At 38.7% G+C, this 22,312-nt stretch overlaps 1 long non-coding RNA gene across 1 annotated transcript in view; it reads left to right on the plus strand.

Annotated features, from left to right (window-relative positions):
- The window catches only part of LOC129785753 (uncharacterized), a 79,435-nt gene extending 59,905 nt beyond the window's left edge, over nt 1–19,530 (plus strand). Inside the window, exons 3-4 of the long non-coding RNA XR_008749952.1 lie at nt 10,437–10,484; nt 18,542–19,530. This is a non-coding gene — a long non-coding RNA (uncharacterized LOC129785753). The remainder of the gene's footprint in view (nt 1–10,436; nt 10,485–18,541) is intronic.
- The last annotated feature ends 2,782 nt before the right edge of the window (nt 19,531–22,312 follow it).

Below are 22,312 nucleotides of genomic sequence, written 5' to 3' on the forward strand. Positions count from 1 at the left end.
GTAATTTTTATCATGTAATTGGTTGAGAGTGGATCATGTTCTTTTAATGGATATATAATTATATTTTGAAATGATGCACAGGCAGTCATTGCTGCTATCACATGCTGTAGCACTATACACTAAAGGTGGGGATCTGAGTTAACCCAGCAGGTAGTCAGAAAGAGGAGACTGGTGACAGTGCTCTTAGATACTACTTAGATCCTGCTTCCTAGAAGGAAGCAACCGGTGTCCTGTTCTACCCAATACACAATCACTACAGACAAGTTCTGGAATGCAGTTTCCCTTCCTCCTGTAGGAAGGGGTTTGTTACTGTTGTGGTCTCTGTTAAGATCAGAGAGAAGGAAAAAGGTCAGTAATCAAGGGGAGGAAAGAGACAGTAAACAGGAATGAGAAAAAATACTGAGATCATCCAGTAAACTGCAGGCTGACTAGGATCAGAAGACAGGCTGCAGCATAGCTGGGAGCAGGCATTGGTTTCCATGTTGGCTGTTCAGGTGAAGAGTCCCAGTGCCCCAGCTTCTGTAACCTGCACAGATCAAATGATTTTACATCAAAAATTCCAAGGGCTTTAGTGAAGCAGTTCATCCAAAGAGATAGTACAGTGCAAAGGCTACAGAACCAGATCCAAGGTTAGCTGGAGAGTGGCATGAGTTGCACCTTTCAAGCAGATAATGTAATACATGCTTGATTTACCCTAACTCTGAGGGCTTTCCCTGTCAGGCAAAACATTTTTCTGCCCTTGAGCTGATTATTGCAGGAGTCTGGGACAGTTCTGCACTAAGGAGAGAAAGGTAGCAGATCCACATCCCATCCCCACGCGGTGTGCAGGTGGGTGCAGAAGGAGTCACAACTGGCTGAAGTGAGGGGTTTCAGGATTAGCAATTCTGCAAGGCCTAAGGCAATACACCCAGGTGCTTTGAGCAACCAAGAAATGGTACTTTTTTATTCTCTATGTCATTTTCTGTAAGAAAAGAGGTATTTTTGTAAAGTGAATAAGACAGACCACTCTTCAAGGAAACTTTTTTTTTTTAATGTTGTGACATCATTTAAAAAAACCAATGTGTTCTCATGGTTTGTTTTTCACCAAAACAAAAAATAGCAAGTCACAGCAATGGCAGATCTGTGCTGTCAGTATTGGTGACGCCAGCACTAGTTGCAGCAGATGGAGAGATGCAAACATTCTGGATACTAAAGGCAAACTGATTTTCTTGAGCTTGAGAAAGCAGTACTGTAAAATGCTTCTTCATCCTCAAGTGTAAGCTTTCTTAATAAATAACACTTTCTGAGAAAAGGAAGTTGGGATGTGACGGTGCTTTTGGGACCAAGCCAGCTTTCTAACCAGCAAGCTGCTCTTTCTGTTGATGGTGGCTATTTATGAAGGCTATGCCAGGAACATTGCAAAGGCAGCAGCAAAAGTCAGTTTGCTTATACTAAAAGGGAAAGAGTGTATTTGCTTATTCTCTTGCTTTAGTAATCATAATCATTGCAGAATCTTAAAAACATGGAGCCTGAAGCTGGGTAAGCATCAGGAATTACAAACCTAAAGATATATAGACACAGTACCTGGATGAGAGGCACCTATATCATCAAAAAATCACTGATGTCCATGTTTTAGCACTTTTAATACCAGTGACATTTGCTGGTGAATTTAGGGGTGTCACAGAAGTCTCACTGTACCAGAAAATGTTGAAGATGTAACCACAGACCTCTGGTGCCTTGAATTGATAACACTTAAGGGTGAAATTAATGTTGATTAATTACCATATAAAAGACAGCCTGAGTAGTCTCTATAAAACACTTGCTCTTAAGGTGTTTCTCTAGTACCATCCTGACTTGCTGGGAAGTTTCTGTAAGACATCGTGGTAAGGGTATCACAGAGGGCAGAATGAGGCAGTTATTGTTACTTTACCAAAAGCATAAAAAAATATGCAGGGTTTACAGACAATTTTGTTTGCAGACTCCTTCACAGAGCTTGTAGCATTACTTTGCTTGCTCTGTAGACCCCCAAAGAGCTAACCCCAAACCCCAGGTTGTTTCCTGAGGATGACTTGTTGGGCTGGAATAGGACACAACACAGGGCTAAGGGAGCTTGACAGGTTAGACTGCCAGTTACAGGATCCGCAATGTTACACAGAGGGTCCCCTATCACAAGGAAGTACACAGGTCCTCTAATCCTAGATATTAGCAATAGGAACAACAAGCAGAAGGTGCTCAGATCAAACTAAGCTAGAAATACATGAGATCCTAGTCATTGGACTAATTGCAAGTGTCTATTGGCACTAGTAAGAGAGTATCAGCAACCTCCATAATATAGGCATGGGGTACTAGGCTGGTTGTCTCATTCTGCACCTTGCAGTCCCCTGGCTCATCTTTCTTAGGAACATAAATAAATGAAAAGAAATAATAAAAAATCAGGGGAAGGTAAATCAGAGCTGAGATATACTTAACTTTTCAGTAATGAGCTAACAGAAGTGATGGAAGCCCTTAAAACTTTTTCACTAATAAAGCTTTTTTCCCATATCCAGGCTGTTTGTTTCTCTGTGTCTGGAAAAGGTGGTTTTAAAATGCAGCAAAATTTGTTTCCCCCTTTCCTCTGTATCTTAATTTCCTCACCCAGCATGGTTCTGACTCCATGAGGAAAATGAAATTCCTTGCACTGCTTAACCAGCCAGCAGCCACAGAAGATACGTGAAGGATGCAGAGATTTACATAGTCATTGCTTTCTCTTTCAGGGACAAGTCATGGTCATATTTTTTCTTTTATGTGTAATTTTGATATTATTGCCTAAAAATTGGTTTGGAATTGGAATACAGACTGAATAAAAGAAATATTTACATTATGAGTATTAAGGAAGATTATTGCTGCTTATGCAAAATTGTTACTATTCTTTGTTACATAGTTTATCCATGTAATGGTTCTTGTCATAAACGAAGCCATGATTCCACATGTGTTTCCATTCCCACTGGTGTCTGTGACAGCTGGGGAAGCTTTTCTGGTTGTGTGCTCCTGTTCCTAGAGCCGCCCCTGGAAGTGCACCAGAACAGCTGTTTGCAGGGCAGTCTGAGGATCTGGGGAGAACCAGAAAACATCCCTCTTTCTTTAAGGTTGATTTTAACATGGACCAGTGATGGCCGGCACTGCTGCTGGAAGAATATCTGAGTCCACTGTGGTGGAATATAGACATTTTAGTGAGCAGGATGCTCACTTATTTTTTAAATCTCTCTAGTCATATTGGTGGGATTGTCATTACAGAACTATCCATTACATGATTCTATATTGCAGAGAAGACGAAAAAATTACATGTTTTAATGAAACCTACATTTAGAAATAATATATATGTATGTATGTAACATATACTCCAGGTGTTTTCATTAATTTGGAAAAGATTATTCTCTTCTTTGCTGGAGGAAATACAGGGTTAAGCATGATCTGTCATGAATGGTTGTATGTGAATAAGATTGCATGGAGGAGCAGTGAAAGACTTGACAGCTAATTATTACAGACCTTTGCTGAATACTGGCCAAGGTGAATATAGCTTGATTGGATCTTGAGGCAAAAAAAAGGATGTAGGTGAGCTGTCTTGATATGTCAGGGCAGAACAGGCAAAGCCACAATCCTAGGTCACTGACAGTGAATTATGCTGCCAGTACTTCTGTCTGCTTTGGGCCTTTCTCCCCTGCTCTAACCTATTGTTTTAACTTAATGAGTGGCATTGACAAGTAGAGTGCTGTGGGAGGTCTACTTTGTGACTCACTCTGTTTAATATTTTAATCAGCAACCTGGAGGAGGTGAGGCAGTACATTCTCATCATAATTGTGAATGACAACAAATTGTGGGGGTGGAGGGGTTTTACATCCTTGAGGGTTCTCAGGATTTGCGTGGATAAAGCCCTGAGCAGCCTGCTCTGGCCCCAGAGCTGACCCTGCCTTGAGCAGGAGACTGGACTCTGCCTCCTCAGGTGCCTTCCAAACTAAATTATCCCATGAGCCTGATGCAGTGCTCCTGCCTTTTTAAAAGATTCTGTGCCACTACAAATTTCCAGTGTTTTCCTGTGGCTTGGTGCTCTTGTAAGACACTCTGAACTGCAGCAGTGTGACCTGTGGTGCTGAAGTCAGGAGTAACTTGTAAAGTAGGAGTACTGAAAGGCTTTGCTTGTCTGACATGGAAAGCCAAAGCAAAACATTCAGAAAGTCACTCTCCCCAGGAGATGGGCTGAAGCTGAAATATCCTTCTTGGGTCCTTGACAAGTAGGTTTCACAGTCTCACCTGAAGCTGACATGGTTAAAACTGCATTTTTTATTTTGTTCAGGGTTACATTCCCACATTCTGGAGTTTCTGCCTCCTGCCCTCTGGAGTCTATGGGTGTAATTCTGATACACATAGTGTCCCCAAACACTGGAGCTGTCATAGTACAAGAATGTGAAAAGATTTAGAGAAAATTATCACAGCCTTGCTCTTGAGGGTTTAAAAAACAGGGTCTGAGGAGAGGCGGTACCAAGACAGCAGGAGGAGTGAGAACCAGCTTCAGCACACCAACACTTGATAGTTTAAAATATATTTATGATTTATTTTGTTGAAGAGTTGGGAAACCATAGATTATGAAGCTTGCAACTTTTTATTATTCTGTTCTTTAGTTTACTAGCTTCTTTTTTTTTTTTTTCCTAATGAGTTTGTCTAATTAAGAAACAGTCTAAGGCTATTTTAACTTACCTTGTAGTCTCTTGTACCATTAGGTATTCTTGATTTTGTTTGATGTTTTCTGGTATTGATGGTGAGGGTGATAATGGCTGATGGTAGCAGTGGGATAAAACAGTATCAAGATCTCAATTGCTAGCTTATAGTTTAAAATACTTTGTGAATAAACATTATTCAAGGACAAAGACGAGCTGTACTGTCTCAGTTTTGAGTACTAAACATAAGCTGATTTGTCTTTAGAACTTCAACTGATGTGAATCCCTGATGTTTCTCAGGTGTTCATGTTATTGTCTCCAATGGGTTCTTCCCAAGACATAGGAATTACAAACCGGACAAGGTCAGAGTTCCCCTAACCTGTGTCAAAGGGCATCTGATAGCAGGCTCTACAGAGTGATTCTGGGATAATCTCTTATGTGCAGTTCTGGAAAAAACATCTCCCTGGAGGCTGTTAACTTCTGGTCTGGAATAGGGGATGAATTATTGGACAAACTAAAACGAAGAGAGCTAATGGGTAGTGGGTGGTAAGTGTGGTGCCAGTAGAAATGTGATGAAGAGAAGGAAAAGAAGATGAGAAGTGTAATTACGTGTTATGTGGGGAACCAAGCAACATATCTCAGTGAAGAGTCGGTGAAAAGCGAGAATAATAAAAAAAAAAAAAAGCTAGTCATAGAATTCAACATCTCTAAGGAAACTAGACAGCATGAACACTTCTCAAGGCTTCTGCAGGTTTTCAGCATTTTCTTGAGTCACCATAAATACTTTGAGTCCATCTATATGAATTTTAAAAATTTCTTTTTCATGTTCTTGGAGAACTTGCATTGAATGGACTCCTTTGACGTATGCATTTGTGTTTAACTGTTTGCATTGCTTTTGGTGTATGCAGACAAGTTGTTCCCTATGGCTGTATAGATTTTTATATCATCTGAAATACTTGCTGTCCATGAGCTCTTCTATACTGCCTAGTACCATGTGATTACCTGTCTGCACACCTTCAGGGTGAGGGAACAGAGCGAGTGTTTGTATAAACGGAGCTCACTATTTGTACAGAGCCTTCAGTTGCATCTGGAAAGAGCTGCAAAGTGCATCAGCATTGTGTGTTCATGCAGGGATGAAATAGGGCTAGTGAACTTTTGGAAGATGCCTGCTTTATTTGTTTTTTATTCAATTGTAATGAGCAATTACTCGATTCTTCTGTTCAGCACGTGATCTGTCTCATGTTGATGATAACTGCTGATTTTAAAATGTTCTAAGTTCAAAGACATATCAATAAAGCAACATTTTTGTGTTAAAAATTAGTTACAAATCAAACAAAAAATCACCAGAGAAAATAGAAAGTGTTGGAAACATGACTTTTTGTTGCTCTTAAAAACTGTTATAAAGTCTGATTTATTTCAACTGTTGAGTGTGGTAGGACTGTCTACAAGTGGCAGAATCACAAGCAAAATGGGCTTCTAAAAAGGCTGATTTTAGTTGCACACCTTAATTAGGAGAACAGTGAACTCTTGGGCAGATAACAAATCATGGCCCATCCATCATTTCACACCTACTTGGTGAGGTACTAATGAGATTTGTACACTACACAGGTCTAGTTGTGGCCTCTGCACCAAGTCAGACAAACACTTCAGAAACGTTTATATAGTAGCTATTTTAATTCTCTGCGATATCAGTTACCTCTTTAATAATGCAGTTTTATGTTTATTGTACTGGATAGCAGACCTGCTTCTGTATGCATAATCTTTCCTCTTGCCGTTTTTTTCTGTCGGCAGGCCAACTTATCTGGTGCTAGTACATCACCAACCACCTGCTGTGGGCTATGTATCTGTTTTCTTAATTGCAATGAAATCATTTATGCCAAATAATGCCACATTACAACAGCATAATTTAATTTGGAGCTGTTCATTATAGTTCTATTACCCTTCAGCTGTGGCACCCTTCCAGAAAAGGACCCATGAGTATCAGGTTAGTCAGTTTACTGAAGTGATAAAAATGCACCCCATACAGCTTGCTGCCAGGTCTTTTCTGCTGCAGAATTCTGATGTAATTATATTTCTTGGGTTCCGCTTGTGTTATGCTAAAATATAATAGTAATAGTGGGGTGTTTTTTCTTAAACTTTCAAGCCTAGATTACAGTCTTTTGCTATGCTAACTTTATCATGCTGTAGTATAAAAAATAAGGGGGGTTAAGATGCATTACAGATGTTGCTTACATTTGAACAGTGGAGCTTTTAACTTAAAAGCTGTACAGAATTATGCACTACATTAATAGACACCAAGGCTAGAAGAAAATCAGGGTGCCTCAGAATTATTCCCTAATGAGAACAGTAATGAAAGTTGAACTTGGGAGCATTTGGCTTTTTGTAGTACTTTGAATTTAATGTACATCATTTAAGGCATTTGCTCCATTATAATTTAAGGTATTACCATGCAGAATGAAGTTTAATAACCATTCCACTGTTTCTCTAGAAGTATTTATAGTAAACTTTTTACAATTAATCAAAAGCAGACATTGCAAAAACAAAAATCAGATTTATTGCCAAGATCATAAATGTCAAGTATACTGTTATGCGGGCTTTGTATTACTTCAGTTGCAACTTTAAAGAACATTTTAAGTGATTGGATAAAGGAAGTTTATTAAAGGCTCAGCAGGTCTTCTCTGCACTCTACTGTTATTAATGTAAATGATTGCATCATGTGATAGAGGAGGAGGCAACATGGAAGGAGCTGGTTTTAATCAGGTTTTCTTTGTGACTACCAATAGCTTCAGGAAGAACTTAAAACACAGACCACCCTGTTTCCTCTCACAAACAAATGCAATGTGATTTTAGAAAAAGGGAATGATGGTGCAAACCATCTGGGGTAGTGAATTGCTGAACTTGTCTTTGAATATATCCCCATATCTTCAAGAGGCAGCTGGACATTTAAAATACACAGCCAGGTTTTGCATTCACAGGCAAAATACAGTGATGTGTTTCTTCCCTATAGCTAGTTTCTTGGGATGGGGAAATCTCTGCGTGAGACAAGAGATTTTGTGCATTGTTCTTTTGGCAGTAGAGTTTTGCTCTGTCTATGGAGAAAATATTGGTCCATACCGAGAACTGCTATTGCAGCAATTCTCAAAGCTGCTGAGGAGCACTTGTGAAACGGCCAAAGCCTGACATACAGAAAATGTGTGATGCACATGGACCTGAATGAACAGCTATGTTTCTCCCCCCTGCCCCATGCTGTAAGGATTTCAGTTGCATACAGTTGAGTGCCGTGAAGTGCATCTTTGAATAAACGACAGAGATCGTATCACAGTACGGTGAACTGGGCAGCAGTTCTTTGCAAGGTCTACTGGACTGGAGAAAATGTCTGAGCATGAGAGAGGGAGCGCCAACTGCCTATTTAAAAAGCTATTTATGGTGTAACTTGGTAATAAGACTTGTGATCTGCATGGGTATTAAAGGCTGTAGAAAAGAACTGTGACTCTAGTGGACAATGACAATAGTTGGGAGGTTGGGCTGGAGAAAATCAAAGCAGTTGATGATAAGCAGCATTACTTTCTCGGACAATAGGTGTACAGCAGCTGGTGAAGATAAAAAGAAAAAAAACTTTGGAGATATCCTATCTGTATGGCTATTCCATGTAACATGATCTGAAGCACACATACACGCCAAGCAGGGCTGAATAAAGAAGCTCTAACTTTCTTACCTCCCACATGGTCTTGAATATTGTCTCACAACTTGCTGGACAGACACTGTGATGTTTGTAAGGAAATTCAACACTCCCCATTTTTTTCCAGCCCAAGATACTTTGTAATGCTTGAGGCAAAGGTTATTTGTTTACTTTTATTAGACAACAGTAATACATTTCTTTAGCTGCTAAGACAGTGAAAAATCTACTACGAAAGATAAATATTTTAGTGCATGATCTAAACTTGAATTGTGATTGATAGATTTAGATCACTTCTGGCATGACCATAGCATAGAAGGCCCTGGGCTGGTATTCTGGCTCTGGCCTCAGCTTCTCCATGTTTCTTTTTACATGTCTGTGAAATGTGGGTAAGGGCTGGCATCTGCTTTGCAAACTGTTTTGACACTAGTAGGTTAAAAATGTCACTGAAGAAAAGGGCATTGTTTTACTGTTTAATATGCACTTAATGAAGTTATATAGAAAACGGAAGAAAGAAATGAACAAGTTTTCCTCCATTTTTGTGGTTGTGACTTTTAAGCAGGGAAGACTTGGGCTAGGTATAGAAAGACAGAGAAGTACTGTAACATCTTTCCTATGAGCATTTTGAAATCTTTGCCTTTGAAGCTCTTCATAACTGTCTGAGAAATTAGTATAAAGGATCCTGTTTTAGAGCTGGGTATGGACTGATGAATTCTTGAGGTTAGTTTTACTCCAGCTGTTACATCAAATACAAAGTGAGGTAAGTAGCTAAGCTAAGCAAGATAGGTAAGGTAAGGAAGAAAGAACAAATACTTAGATTAAAGGCAAAGCTATGATTTCAAACGTTTGATTCCTATATTACTGTGTGTTTTCAAAACACTGTAGTCCATAAGATGTAAACATGATTTTAAGTGTTTTTCTGCTTTGGAAAGCTCCTGATCATTTGCATTGAAGCATTAAACACAGTTATTTTCATTATCTGTAAAGCTTTATCAATAAGAGATGTTAGCTAACACTAAGGAGTTTTCCCACTGGAAATGCAGGGAAATCAAACTAAAGCTGGAGTGAGCAGGACACATGCAAACAATACAGAATATTCACAGCACTTTTACCATTGATTAAGCCGGTATGAAAAGCTGCTAAAGGGTCAGGGAAGTGAAAAGGATATTTTACAGATATTTTGCCTGTTACAGAAAAAAATCTGGCAAATGATACATGAAGTAGTTTCTGATACTACAAATGATACATGAAGTTCTAGTTGCAACTGATGGCTGACTTCTGCACACCTGGGAACTCCTACTCACAGAAGCTCCAAGGTCTGACCAAACCTGTGCCTGACATAGCAGGTCTTGACACAGCACCTCAGCCAAGGTGTTCACTCCTTTCTCAAGCATGCACAGAGCACTGCTTACAAACCAGCATTGCCAGGGACTTAAATAAAACCAGCCCTTTGGAACAGATCCATTCCTGGAATACCACTTCGTTGATTTTGTAATTGGTGAACACCCATATCAGCATTTGACTTGACTTGGAGTGATGCTTAAATAGCAGGGAGGAATTTGATTATGGCTTTCCACAATGGCAGCCCACATCCAAATAACTCACCCATACAGTCACTTTTTAAATCTCTAAAAAGGGAAGATACTAACAGGTTAGGTTTGAGTCTGAAAAAAACTTAGTTTCTTCAAAATTCTACCTCTTTTAGAAGATATTTAGAAGATTTAGTTGTTACTTTGAAATGGAAAGTTATCAACATTTTCAGAATTGCCATGGATAGAACTACAGCCCTGCAGCAGGGCCTTAGCTGCAGCTCTTCACTCTTCTACCTCTGTTCCTATAAGGAAACGTACTTCAGTTGAAATCTCCTTTGTATCTCTCATGAGAAGGTTTGAAATGGCTCACTGGATTCCAGTTGTGACAACTTGGGGTAATTGGTCCTTAAAAGTCATCTGTGGTGTGTCAGCATCTCCTTTCATGTAAATTGACCTCAACATCTATGTGTGGTGGGTCAGTTGAAGTCACACCTAAATCAAACTGACTTCCAGTTTTCTCCTGGCTTTCCCCTGTAGAAAACTGGCTTTCCCCTGTAGGTCTGCAGACCACAGTCAAATTACCTACAAAGTGAGGTGTCAGCTGAGGTAAGTAGGATTGGAAGAAAATGTCTCTGGTTGTCTAAGGTACCTTGCAATATTTGTAATCTGCATAAGCAGCAATCAGCAAAACTCACAATAAGCACTAAGTGCTCTAAATGTTGTATTGAGCTCAGTTGTTGAAATCTGAATGCCATTTATGCTGGCCTTTGATAATAATTTGTGATTGCCACTCAAGAAAGCAATCATGTATCCAGTACAGCTAAAAATTAGATGCATAACCCGGGCTTTCCATTACAGTCTGAACTGCTGTAAAGTATATTAAAAGGATCATTGACTGCATTCATGTTCAGATGGCTTACATGCATGTCATGTATTAAAAGAGACAAGAATCTTAAATAACAGAATTTATTTTGGGAGGAAATGTGTGTAGATTACAGGTATTCTTTGGAGAACTCTATAGATAATGTTCTAGCTCATAAAATACACGTTATGATACTAACAACATCTGGTCTCTTTCATGACAGCATTCTTATGTTTTGAAGATCTTGCTAATCCAGATCTGTCATACTAAGTATCTCATTCTGTGAGTCACTGTTTTCTTTTTTTTTTTTCTTCTCTTTTTTCAGTTATTTATTGCTGACTGCTGAGGTGTTTTGGCTTGATTTTCAGACTAGAACACCTATTGTTTATTTTCTGCCTCTAGAAAAAACAATTTTTTAATATTTTCTTACGTGCAAATTTTCTTGAAAGGATGTAATGGTATAAGAGACTTTTTTTTGGCTGATTTTTCTCCTTGTTTAATCACAATTATTTCACCAGTTTAATCACAAATGTAATATAAAATATTTGATACTGATGGGCAGGTAGAAACATGGCATTGTTGGCAGAGAGGAGAGTACATACTTTTTTCTTCAACATAAAGGAGAAAGACAGGAAGAAGAGACTGGATATAGTTCGTCCAGTACTTGTTGCAGTGTTAACATGAATTATTCCACTGCATGTTGGTAGGTAGCACACCCTGTGCATGACACACTAAGTTGATCACATGTCACTATTTCTGGTGGTACCAATAACCAATTAGCAATCAAGCTTAGCATTGGGGAGAGTTTAGTAGACTTATGACAGAGCAAGTTAACTAGAGAGGTATGCAGAACCAGATTATTGCACTTCATGCTCAACAGCTGTAAACAGAGGATGAGCCTAACGTTCATGTCACAGAAACTAACCCAGTACCCAAACTAAATGGCTAAAAAGTTTTTCCAGGCCTAAATTTAAGGCAGTTTGCTCAAGTGGCTTTTTTCTAGCAAGTTCACTCTCAGTTTTTTGTATTATGCTGAGTTAGGATCTTGGCAAGAGCTATCCATCCACCCTTGGCTCCCTTCGTCTTGTAAAAGCACCACCATATTGACAGAGAACCTTCCAAGCTGCAGAACTTGCACACTTCAATGTTGCAATACTGTGTATCCTGGTTTTAGAGCCATTGTATTAAATACACTCATAGGAACATAAAGACCACCATACAATTCCTACCAACAAGATATTAGTACAGTAACCTGCGTCCAACAATAGCCATGATGCAACAGACCCAGGATATCTGGAGTACCTTCCTAACTGTTACGCATTTTTCACTTAGGGGATCTCTTCTAGGGTCCTCTAGTTAGTGTCTGCTTGAAAGAACCAGTGACAGAATGAGAATATTTCATCTTTAATAGTGTTACAGTTTCCCAGGGGCTTTGGAAGTCTCCCACTAGCACTGTAACTCCTGTTTTGCTGCTTCTTTCCTCCTAACAGCTCTGCATCATCATGTAGTGGAGTTTGGCCTCTGTAGAAATTCTTTTGGATTTTGGACTTCCTCATGTTAGTTATCCAAGAAGATAATTTCCCAATGTCTTGGAGAAAGACTGTCTAGATGATTGTCAGCCTTGCATTGTTTGGGAATCTTCAGGACTACATTTAGTAGTACTTCAGTACCTACTTTTAGGTATCTGGTGCTATCTAAGACTATGCTGAAAGTTACTGAATGAAGAGGGAGTGAACAAGAAGGGGATGCCAAAGCAGCAGAAGAAAACTGTTGGCAAGTCTAAATTGTCTCCATAGGAAAAAACTTGTAGAGGGATAATACTTTCCCACTAATGGTCTGTTGCTTTGCTGAGATGAAAGTGTGGGCATCTGTCGCTCTAGAGGTCGTAGCGAAACTCTTCAGTGCAGAAATCGAGTTTTCTTTCCATGCATTAACAGTAAACATTTCCGTTTTAGTGACACTGGCTGATCAGATGCTGCACATAGCCTCCTGTGCCCTGGTTCGTCTTGAGGATGTAAGGAGGTATCAGTAGGTGGATAAATTCCAGAAGACACTGAAATGCTCCCAAGGAGTGTTAAAGGTGATTCTGAATTCCTGAGTTTGATGGAGTATATCTACTGGAACAAGTGCAGACAGATGATCATTTCCTCTGTTCATAGCAGTACTGTGCTGTATTCAGCTGATAAGTCCCCCACCTTGTGACATGTGTCAGAAAAAATGTCAAAAATAAGATTTGGAGAGCCTCAAAACAACATGAACTGGACTCCAGAGGAGTAACACACGTATACTGTTTGCATCCAGACAAGAAGATTGATAGCTCATTCAAATGATTTCCAAAAGCCTACTCCTATCTTTGAAGTAACATATTTCCTTACTATATTTGCCATTTGTTCATTCCTAGCATGACTGGGTTTAGATTTTTTTATCAGAAATCCTTGCATAAAAAGCAGTCACTACACCACATACACAGCAAAAAGAAATTGTGTGTGAAAATAGGATGCCAGAGACAGAAATTTCTTCCCAGGCCACAGGGCTCCTGCATGGGGTAAACCTAATTTCATACTTTCTGGATTTTGCAAGCAGCGTTAGGAAAAAAAAATATCTGTATTCAGTAAGAGTGTATGAAGTGTGCATCAAATCAGATAATCATAAGCCACCTACATCAGAGCAGCTTTCCAGCATGCCTTTGCTGTGGTGGCTCTTACATATGTTGTATATATTAACTAAACTTTGAGGTTGCTCAACAAGTGAGGTAATATAGAAAAAACAACTTGAGTACTAAATATGACCATTTGCTAATGAACTTTGTGGACTTTTCATCCAGATTATTGCAGCAAACCTCAAAAGAGACTGAATAAAGGAAATCCATTTGATACTGAAAGAGAAGTATGCTGCAGTAAGGAACTATTGAAAGTGAGATTGTAATTGTGTTTGCCCAGAGGTCTGAAACATGCAAGATTTATCAGAAGAGATACTGAGTATCTTTTATCAGGCCATCTGATTATATCTGGAAAAAAGTGGATGAGCTTTGGGTCGCACTGCCTCCTTATCAGACAAAACAGTGGCAAACTTGAAGCCGAGTGCTGACTGAGACAAATTCGATGGGAAAAACATGACAAGTTCTTGCAATAGAAAGAAACTGTTAACAGTGGAAGAGGTGATGAGTTGTCTTTCTAATTAGTGTATGTGGAATAGAAAGGTTTTAGAATTATAAAACTCGTATTACTATGGATTCTGTGATTGATTTATTTTTTAATGCAGCTGTAATTCCAAGGCTTCTCTGAAGGTGTTTCATTGACTTCCTTTAAAGATAAGATCTGAGAGGGTAGACAGAAAGGTAGTGACTTTGTGAAAATTTTCTCCAGCTGGTACATGGAAGTTTCTGTTTTTAAACAGTATGTGTTCCTTCTGGTTCTGCCTAGCTGTTTGTTTTCACCTTTCTGCTTTCCAGGGAGGTGAAGTAGAAAAGGTAGATAAGAAAATGTGCCAAGATGAAGACTTTGGAAATCTACAGGTAGGAAACCAGGCCTTGGCTGCCTCTGAGATAAGGCAGTAAATGCCCACAGAGAATGGGAGCAGCAATGCCTACCATGCAAATTGTTAGTAAAATGGATACTGACACTCAGATTTGTGGCTTAAAAACTGGGTCTCGTTGGAATAGTTCTGAGTGTCTGGGGTCAAGTAAATAAGTCTGATGAGTTGTTGTCTTTTTTTAATAAGTGTTAATCAGATTTCCAAATAATTTGTTTCTAAATGGGGGGAAAAAAAGCCTTTGAAACAGTTTCTAAGAATGAAGAATCTTAAGTATGAGAGAAATAGCCCCTGGCCAACCTGGTAGGACACATCCTTGGGATGTGAAATACTGAAGGGGATAGAGTAGAAACTCAAATATTTGTTTTTCATTTGCCAGGCAAACATACCATTTATGTACTCAACAGTTGTTACTAACATAATTAATTCTTTAAGAGGAAACATGCTGTGAAGAGTCAGGATTACAGTTAGCATTTGTCCCACAAGAAAAAAAAAACCAACTAAGGGAAATAAAACTATTTTCTCTTAATAAAAGCAATTAATTTGCCTTTTTTCTTCAATACTAACATAATAGATAATAATACTAGAAGGACGTTCCTAGCCACAATGCTCCCAGGAAGGAAATTAATAGCACAGCAGTAGTATGTTACTGAGCTGCCCCTCCAGTGGTGTCTTGACTTCTGACAGTCCAGACAGGCTTCAAAGAAGCTATTAAAGACAAATACTTTTTAGAAAGTAAAGAGTTGTTTATTATTTTATAGTGTGTTTCAGAGATATTTTTTTATTGGTTTATATTTGTCTGCTGAGCATGTATGTATTTGCAAAAGCCCAAATCTGAACTTCTTGTCTTGTTTCTGTTCATAGTCTATAGCGTCCAGCCCCAGAAGTGTCCTTTTTCACTTTGCTGCCAGCTTTGAGATTTCAGTTACATTTGGAACTGATTATTCTGGGCTCCGTTTTGGATCACTATTACAAGCTACTAACTGTTGAGCTGTTGTACAGCTGCTCATACTAGCCTCTGAATACCTTAATGCAACTTGGTAGAGCTTGTAGGTTTGGGTTTTTTTTAACCAAAAGTGCCTTACTTCTTTCATCCCAGTATGCAATAAATCGCTGTTAAGTAAGAACTATGCACTGCCCAATACTGTCAAGCATAATAGAAACCCACTAAGTAACCTGATACATCAAGTTACTTCAGAACAGAAGCAGAATACTTCAGAAGCCAAGCTCACATGGTTCTATAAACCTTTTTGACTTAACTGAATTATTACCTGTCATAAATGTAGTAGAAATTGATATGCAGAATATGAACAGTTAACATAGTCTAGGATAAAAATTAGAAGTAGTATGTTGCTTATCATGTGTACATGTGCAATGGGTCAGTTTAATTTTCAATGTGAATGTATTCATTAAAATATTTAATGCAGATAGTTTGAATACAGTAACTCACATAGTGTTAAATATCTAACTTCGGGGATTTCAAAATATACGTATTTTCAAATGTAGTGCATGAAAGCCTTTGCCTTCAGTGAAAAAGACTGATAGTTCAAGTCCAAGGAAGTCAAACAGGGAGCAGAGCTTTTTGAAGCTTTGCTGAGACTCTCACCTATTATAGCAGGCAAGGGAGGCATTGTGGTCTTTAAAGTCAGATCATTTTATTTTTTTTTCCCCAAGCCCTTTAACACAAGTTTCCAGAATTGTCAGTTAATTTGCAATTAATTGAAATTATTTATTTGGTAGTCTAAGAGGAGAAAGGTTTGAAAACATCTAAAAAGTACCTTTAGGAAACTCAGAATATTTTTTCTCTTTCAGAGTAATTTCCAGCCACTTTAATCTGCTCTAGATGTTTGTTGTTAAATGTCTTATAATCACACAGGAAAAATGAACAAGTCAGGGAATTTGCAGCTTGATTCCCCATATGGCAAGGGACACTACCTTAATAATTGATCTCCTGAGCCTATTTCAGATACAAATAGTAAAAAACAGGAAAAAAAACCACAAAAAACCCCCCACAAACCCAAAAATCTTTCTTAATCTTTATCAATGATTCTGCCTTCAGCATTTAATTTTTCACTTTGAAATCCTTTTCTCCTTCCATACTAGGTTTTAAATTGATTTTACTCTACACAAAGTAGCCCTTTTTTACCTTTTTTTAAACATTATTTTTTCATATTTTCATTATTTAAAAAAAAATACAGCAGTCCTGTGGAATTCTCTTTTGTTTGATGTAGTTGTCCTGGAGACTTGAGTTATGAGTTGTCAAGTACTCTGAATCAACAGCTGAATAAAAGTGAAATGTATTAGGAAGAACCAAGTGTGTTTTCACTGTTGGTATGTCAAGCTGGTGCTGTGAGTTTTCTCTCCATAGTGATCAGCTGTACAGATTCTCTTAAGCAGGTTGGTGGTCTGAAAGTCAAGGCTTCTATCTGATGACAATCTGGGAAATATTCCTTTAAAAGTTTTTGTATTTCACAGACACCCTAAATGTTTTGCTTTCTTTTCCATTTTTCTTCATTCCAGTCTGGATTTGAATATAAGGGTAACACTGGAATGGTCTAATTGATATAAATTATTAAAATGTCATTAAGTCTCCTGTTCATGGAAGCTTCTTCACTTGTAACTCTCTCTCTATAATTGTGACTTGCATTTTGGTACTGAGTTATAATATACACAGCTTATCTTTGTGAATCTTCATCATCCTAGAAATCCATGTAAATCATTAAAATCCTGATTTTTTTGTGTAAGGTCTGTATCCTATAAACTATTTAGTAATGAAAGCATCTAAGGACCGGAATATATAAACTGGAAATTCTACTGGACTTTAAGATCTTTTGATTAAAAATACATATCGGGATTAAATATTAATAAATCTGTAGAGTGCTGGGTATGCTGTGGATGTCCTGGTGTTCAGATGGGCTGAGTATCCAGAGAACCACTTGGATACAGTTTGTGTGGCAGATGCTCATCACATCTGAACCTTAAGCCCCATCCTCATCTGTTCACAGAAGCATGATTCCCTTGCTCCCCTCGGGGTGCCTACACCTGCACACAGCTGTGCATGGCCCCATTGCGTTCAGTCCCCTTCCTTCTGCCTGTGGCACTACTGTCTTGATTATCCCCACAGAAGCTACAGCCTGTATCGAGAAGTTACAGATCTTCCTTTTAGTACTATATTCAATGCTTACTGCAGTAGGTTCCAGTCCTTTATGTGCCAGGGGTCATGCAAGAGTGCAGTTTGGACTGATTCCTACTATTCTAACTTCAGGTCTGTATGCTGACCTGAGCTGGTTATTTCCAAGCACTCTTTGTTAGCCTCTAGTAGAGCCATACTTAGTGAGTATTTAATACAGTGTTGTCAAGGCATTAAATAAATATACAAGAATGATAAAAGCGAAGTATTCGTGCAAGAGGATGGGAGAGTTTGTGGTATTATGTTGTGTATTTACATTAATTAGTAAGTTAACCTTATTTCCTGGATGTTCTCCTCAATTGATTTTGATTATTTTATTGTCATTCTGGTGGTGAAGGAACACCTAACAGTGCTATTGAATGTACTGACCTGAGTAGCCTCTTATGGTGAGAGCCTGTTGTTGAGTTTCAGTTTGAATTTTGTTTTCCACTAGCCCAGATTGTGGTAAGAAGATCAGAAATAGTGGAAAACAAAACCCCTGTGCTGGAAGGCTTGCAGATGAAACATAAAAACTTTGGAGCCTGCTGTGATTATTTGGTAGTAATGAAGCTTGGCAGAGCAGGAGAAGGTGATGAAGTATAGAAAGGCAAAGGAATAGGCTGCTGTAGATCCAAATATTTTGCCCCATGTTGTATATATCTGTATCTATAATGTGCATTTTTTGCTAGTTTTCCTCCACAACCTGTTTTTGTCTATACCCAATGTAGAATAGATTATATTTCAATCTTGAAAGGCCTAATTTTCTGTGATGGCAATTAATAACACAGAGTAGCTCATCTTCTTTCTCCTCCAAGATGTTTCATTGGTATTAAACAAGGACATTGCCTTCAGGTACTCTGGGTCTTCCTTCATTCATTAAGTCTTTTCTGGCTTGTGTATTCACAGCTGTACTGGTTCAGCCTGGCCTGTTTCACACATTTCACATTTTCTATATGTTGCGCTAGAGCAGTATACACATGAGGTGATAAAGCTAAGTTTACATCCACTTCTCCATGTCCTCTGACCATCTTTCCTCTCTCTGTACACAACAGCCTCTGGGTTATTTTAATAATTTCTTTTTCTTTTTTCTTCTCTCCCCAGACAGTTCCTCACAGAAAGTGCTGATGTGAAACAGAACTGAGAAATGTCCAGAGCTGTCAGGATGTGAAAGCCTGCAGATATGTGTGTGCCTGTTCACTGCTGGGATTCCTGACTCGACTCCAAAGGCTGTGGGAGGTAGTCGAGGTTGAGACACCTGTTTCTGATCCAGCTCACAGACCAAACAACTGAACCCTTTCCCTCCCCCTTTCTTAGTGTGCTCACCACTGCTCAGTGGTTAGATACATACTGCTCACCAAAGACAGAGGGAGTACATAGTCTTCAGGTTGAAGCACTGAGGTGGGATGCGCGCATGTCGGATTCAGTTCTTTCTCCCCACGCTATATAAATGCCATGTATCAAGCGAGGCTGCAACTGGTAGATGTTAGTGTAGTTAAAAAAAAAAAAAAAAAAAAAGACAATCAAATGTCATTTTCACAGTTCTACCTTGGGCAGTATGGCACAGTTAATTGCCAGCTGGAACAATGTTCTTTTAGTTTTCATGATTGGAGATGCAGGCATTGGTATGAATGAGCAGAGGTGATACTCTGATTCACTTGGGAATAGCCTAGTAGTTGCTTTCCAAGGTGTAAGTATTTGAGCCTCAGGATGGAAGAATATGAGGGTTGATGATAGAAGCTTAACGGGAGTTCCAAGGTGGTAAAATGTAAGTCAGTTCAAATTCCATTCAATAAAGAAATATTACTTTGTATCCTAAACTCAACAAGTTATCAGACCTTGCAAAACATTCATAAGAACAAAGAGTAATTCCTTATATATTAAATCTTTACTGTATTTTAGCTTTGAATACTGGAGCATTGTTTTACTGGGGGAGGTGTGGTGGTCTAGCTTTTAAAATTTGTTGGTAGTAATTTTGTATTACAGAAAATCTTACTTCAGAAGCAGCCAGTTTAGCAGGAAGCCATTAAATGAATAAAAGGGAAATGTCAAGAATTACATGGTCTGAGGACTGGCTGATATTGCAGTGTGAAATAAAAGCCCAGAAAACATTGATCTTCTATATTTTCCCTGTCGTCTGTGTAGAAAATGGAGGCAAAATAATCTGGTGTTTCTCCTGAGTATCCCATTGGCTGTTCTATATGTATATACATATGTGTACTTTAAAAAAAAGAAAATAAGAACTATTTCATATCTGTTTGATCTTGAATACAGGAGAGCTGTTTGTAACAGTGCTGGCTTAGTGATCTTACTCCCTACTGACATTAAGGAAAACTAAGTGTAGGTAATGAGTAGCCATAAAAATAATGCATAAAATGTATGAAAACTGTTTCTTTCTGTAGTTCTTAATCCAATCCATATTTGCATCCAGTGCTTTGCATTTACAGTAATGTCTTTGCTCACATAATTCTGTGTAAGTAGCTATCCATGGTCATCATTTATCTGTTAAACACAAACAGTACATTTGTGTGTGAAGCAATGAGATGAAGCCTTTAGCTCAAAAAGTAGACTAAGATTAGAAAGAACCTATAAAGAAGTGCAAAAGTAGTATCAGTAAGGAAGAGTGAAAGAATTTAACACAGACGGTAGCCTTGTAAGGGGATGTGGTGAGTTGACCTTGGCTGGACACCAGGTGCCCAGCAAGCAGCTCTATCACTTCCATTGTCCGCAGAACAGGCCTGGGTGGAGAAAATAAGATGGAAAAAAACATGTGGGTCAAGATGAAGGCAGTTTAATGAAGCAATAGCAAAAGTCACACACACAGAAGTGAAGGAAAACAAAAGATGTTATTCTCTACTTCCCATCAGCAGGCAATGTTCAGCCACTTCCTGAGAAGCAGGGCTCAGTATGCGTAGTGGTTGCTCCGGAAGACAAATGTAAATAACAAATGCCCCCACTTCCTCCTCCTCTCTCTTAGCTTTTATATCTAAGCAGATGTCATATGGTATGGAATATCTCTTTGGTCACTTTGGGTCAGCTGTCCTGGCCATGTCCCCCACTCCCAAGGTCTTGCCCACCCCCAGCCTAGTGGTGAGGATGGGGAATGTTGGAGAGACAGCCTTGATGCTGTGCAAGCGCTGCTCAGCAGTAGCCAGAACGCTGGTGTGTGTCACCACTTTTCTAGCTACCAGTACAAACCACAGCACTATGGGGGCTGCTGTGGGGCTCAGCCAGACCCAATACAGAGGACTTCCAAGACTGAGATAATGACTCAACTGAACTACTGGCAGGAGGTGAGGTTGTGCACAGTCTTATGCAGCTTGGATGTATGTTCTGGTCTACATACAGAAGTACATCATAAGTTTCAAAAGGGCATACTCCAGAGCTAAATAATGGAGATCTTTTTTTTATCATCTGTGATTCTGAGAAGCAATAGCCAGGGCTTAGGCTCAGTCCTTTAAGATACACAGAATTCTGAACTTAGTCATGGTGGGATGCTGAAGGACCTCTCTCCCACTGAAAACTTGTTTTTTCCTCTGTATTTATTTTTGTGATATTTTTTTTAATATTCCAAGTTAATGGAATTCTAATGAATGACAGAAATCCTCCACCATGAAAAGTTTGCGAACTACTTAATTGTATACACTTAAATGATTGCTCAATTTTTATTCTGACAATAAGTAATGGAGCTTTTTTTTGGTTTGTTTTACTTTGGCTGAAAGCAATGTATTTGCTCCTGTTCTAAGAGAACTTTCAGCCCTCTTGCTTGATACATTACAAGTGTTAGACTGCAGAGCTGTGATTCAGGGAGCTAAAATGGTATAAAAATACACAATTACAAACTTCCTTTTATATCTGGCCATTTTATTTTTTGTCATAACTTGAAAGAGCAAATGTAAATATTTACAGACACTTTGAAGTTATAGCCTTGAATTCCATCCTAATCCCTGTTTTAGCAGGTTTTGCCTGACAGAATCCTGCCTAGCACCTTACACAGGCCCTATTTCAGAGGTGCATCACTGTGCCCATTAGCAACACACGCAGGCCTGCAGGCTTGTACAAACAGCAGGCCATGCTTTTTGTATGCTGTAAGATAATTCGGTCTGGAAAGTTCAGCAATATAGATACAATTTGCTTATAGAAAAGTAGAGGCTAAATAAATGTGCCAGCCTGAAAATTACAAATACAGAAATACCTGTGTTCACACTCATGGTCTTTTTAGGGACATTTTTTCTTGTGATGGCTGATATAAGATGACGCAGAGGATAAGGACAGTCCCCACTGACCAGCTGCATGGTACATACCATGGTGAGAACAGCTTTTCTCTATCTGTTTGCGTTCAGCTCTACTGTTGAGCACAGGACTAAGGAAGCTTGTTTAACTGCAGATATTTGTTTTCTCAAATATTTTAGCTCCCTGTAATAGCAGGTTTTGTCCATTGAACTACCTGCGTTCTTTGAAAAATCTGAATTTCAAGATGATGTTAAATGTAGCCCAGAGACACAAATTTATCGGAGAACTTGAGGCTGCTGTGGGTATCAAACTTTATTTCTACCGGAGAAGAAAAACAGAAGATCATATTTCATAGTGAAAGAGGTATTTTCTTACTCCTCTTTCTTTCTTGTTTGTCATTCTCAGCTTGATGCTAGTATTCAAAAATCACAGAGCCTGTATAAGGATGGTTATGTCTATGTACCTATATATATATGTTCTTCATCATACAGTGGTGGCACAGGAATGTATGCTAGCATCACTGCTTTGTAGAATCCAACATTCCTGGCTTGAATTCTAAGCTAGGGAAAAGGAAGAAAAAACAGTCATACAGTTTGAAATATTCTGTAAGAAAATGAAATGAAGTTACTTGTAGCTTAACTG

Source organism: Falco peregrinus, chromosome 1, assembly GCF_023634155.1.
Source record: "Falco peregrinus isolate bFalPer1 chromosome 1, bFalPer1.pri, whole genome shotgun sequence".
In the NCBI taxonomy this organism is placed as follows: domain Eukaryota; kingdom Metazoa; phylum Chordata; class Aves; order Falconiformes; family Falconidae; genus Falco; species Falco peregrinus.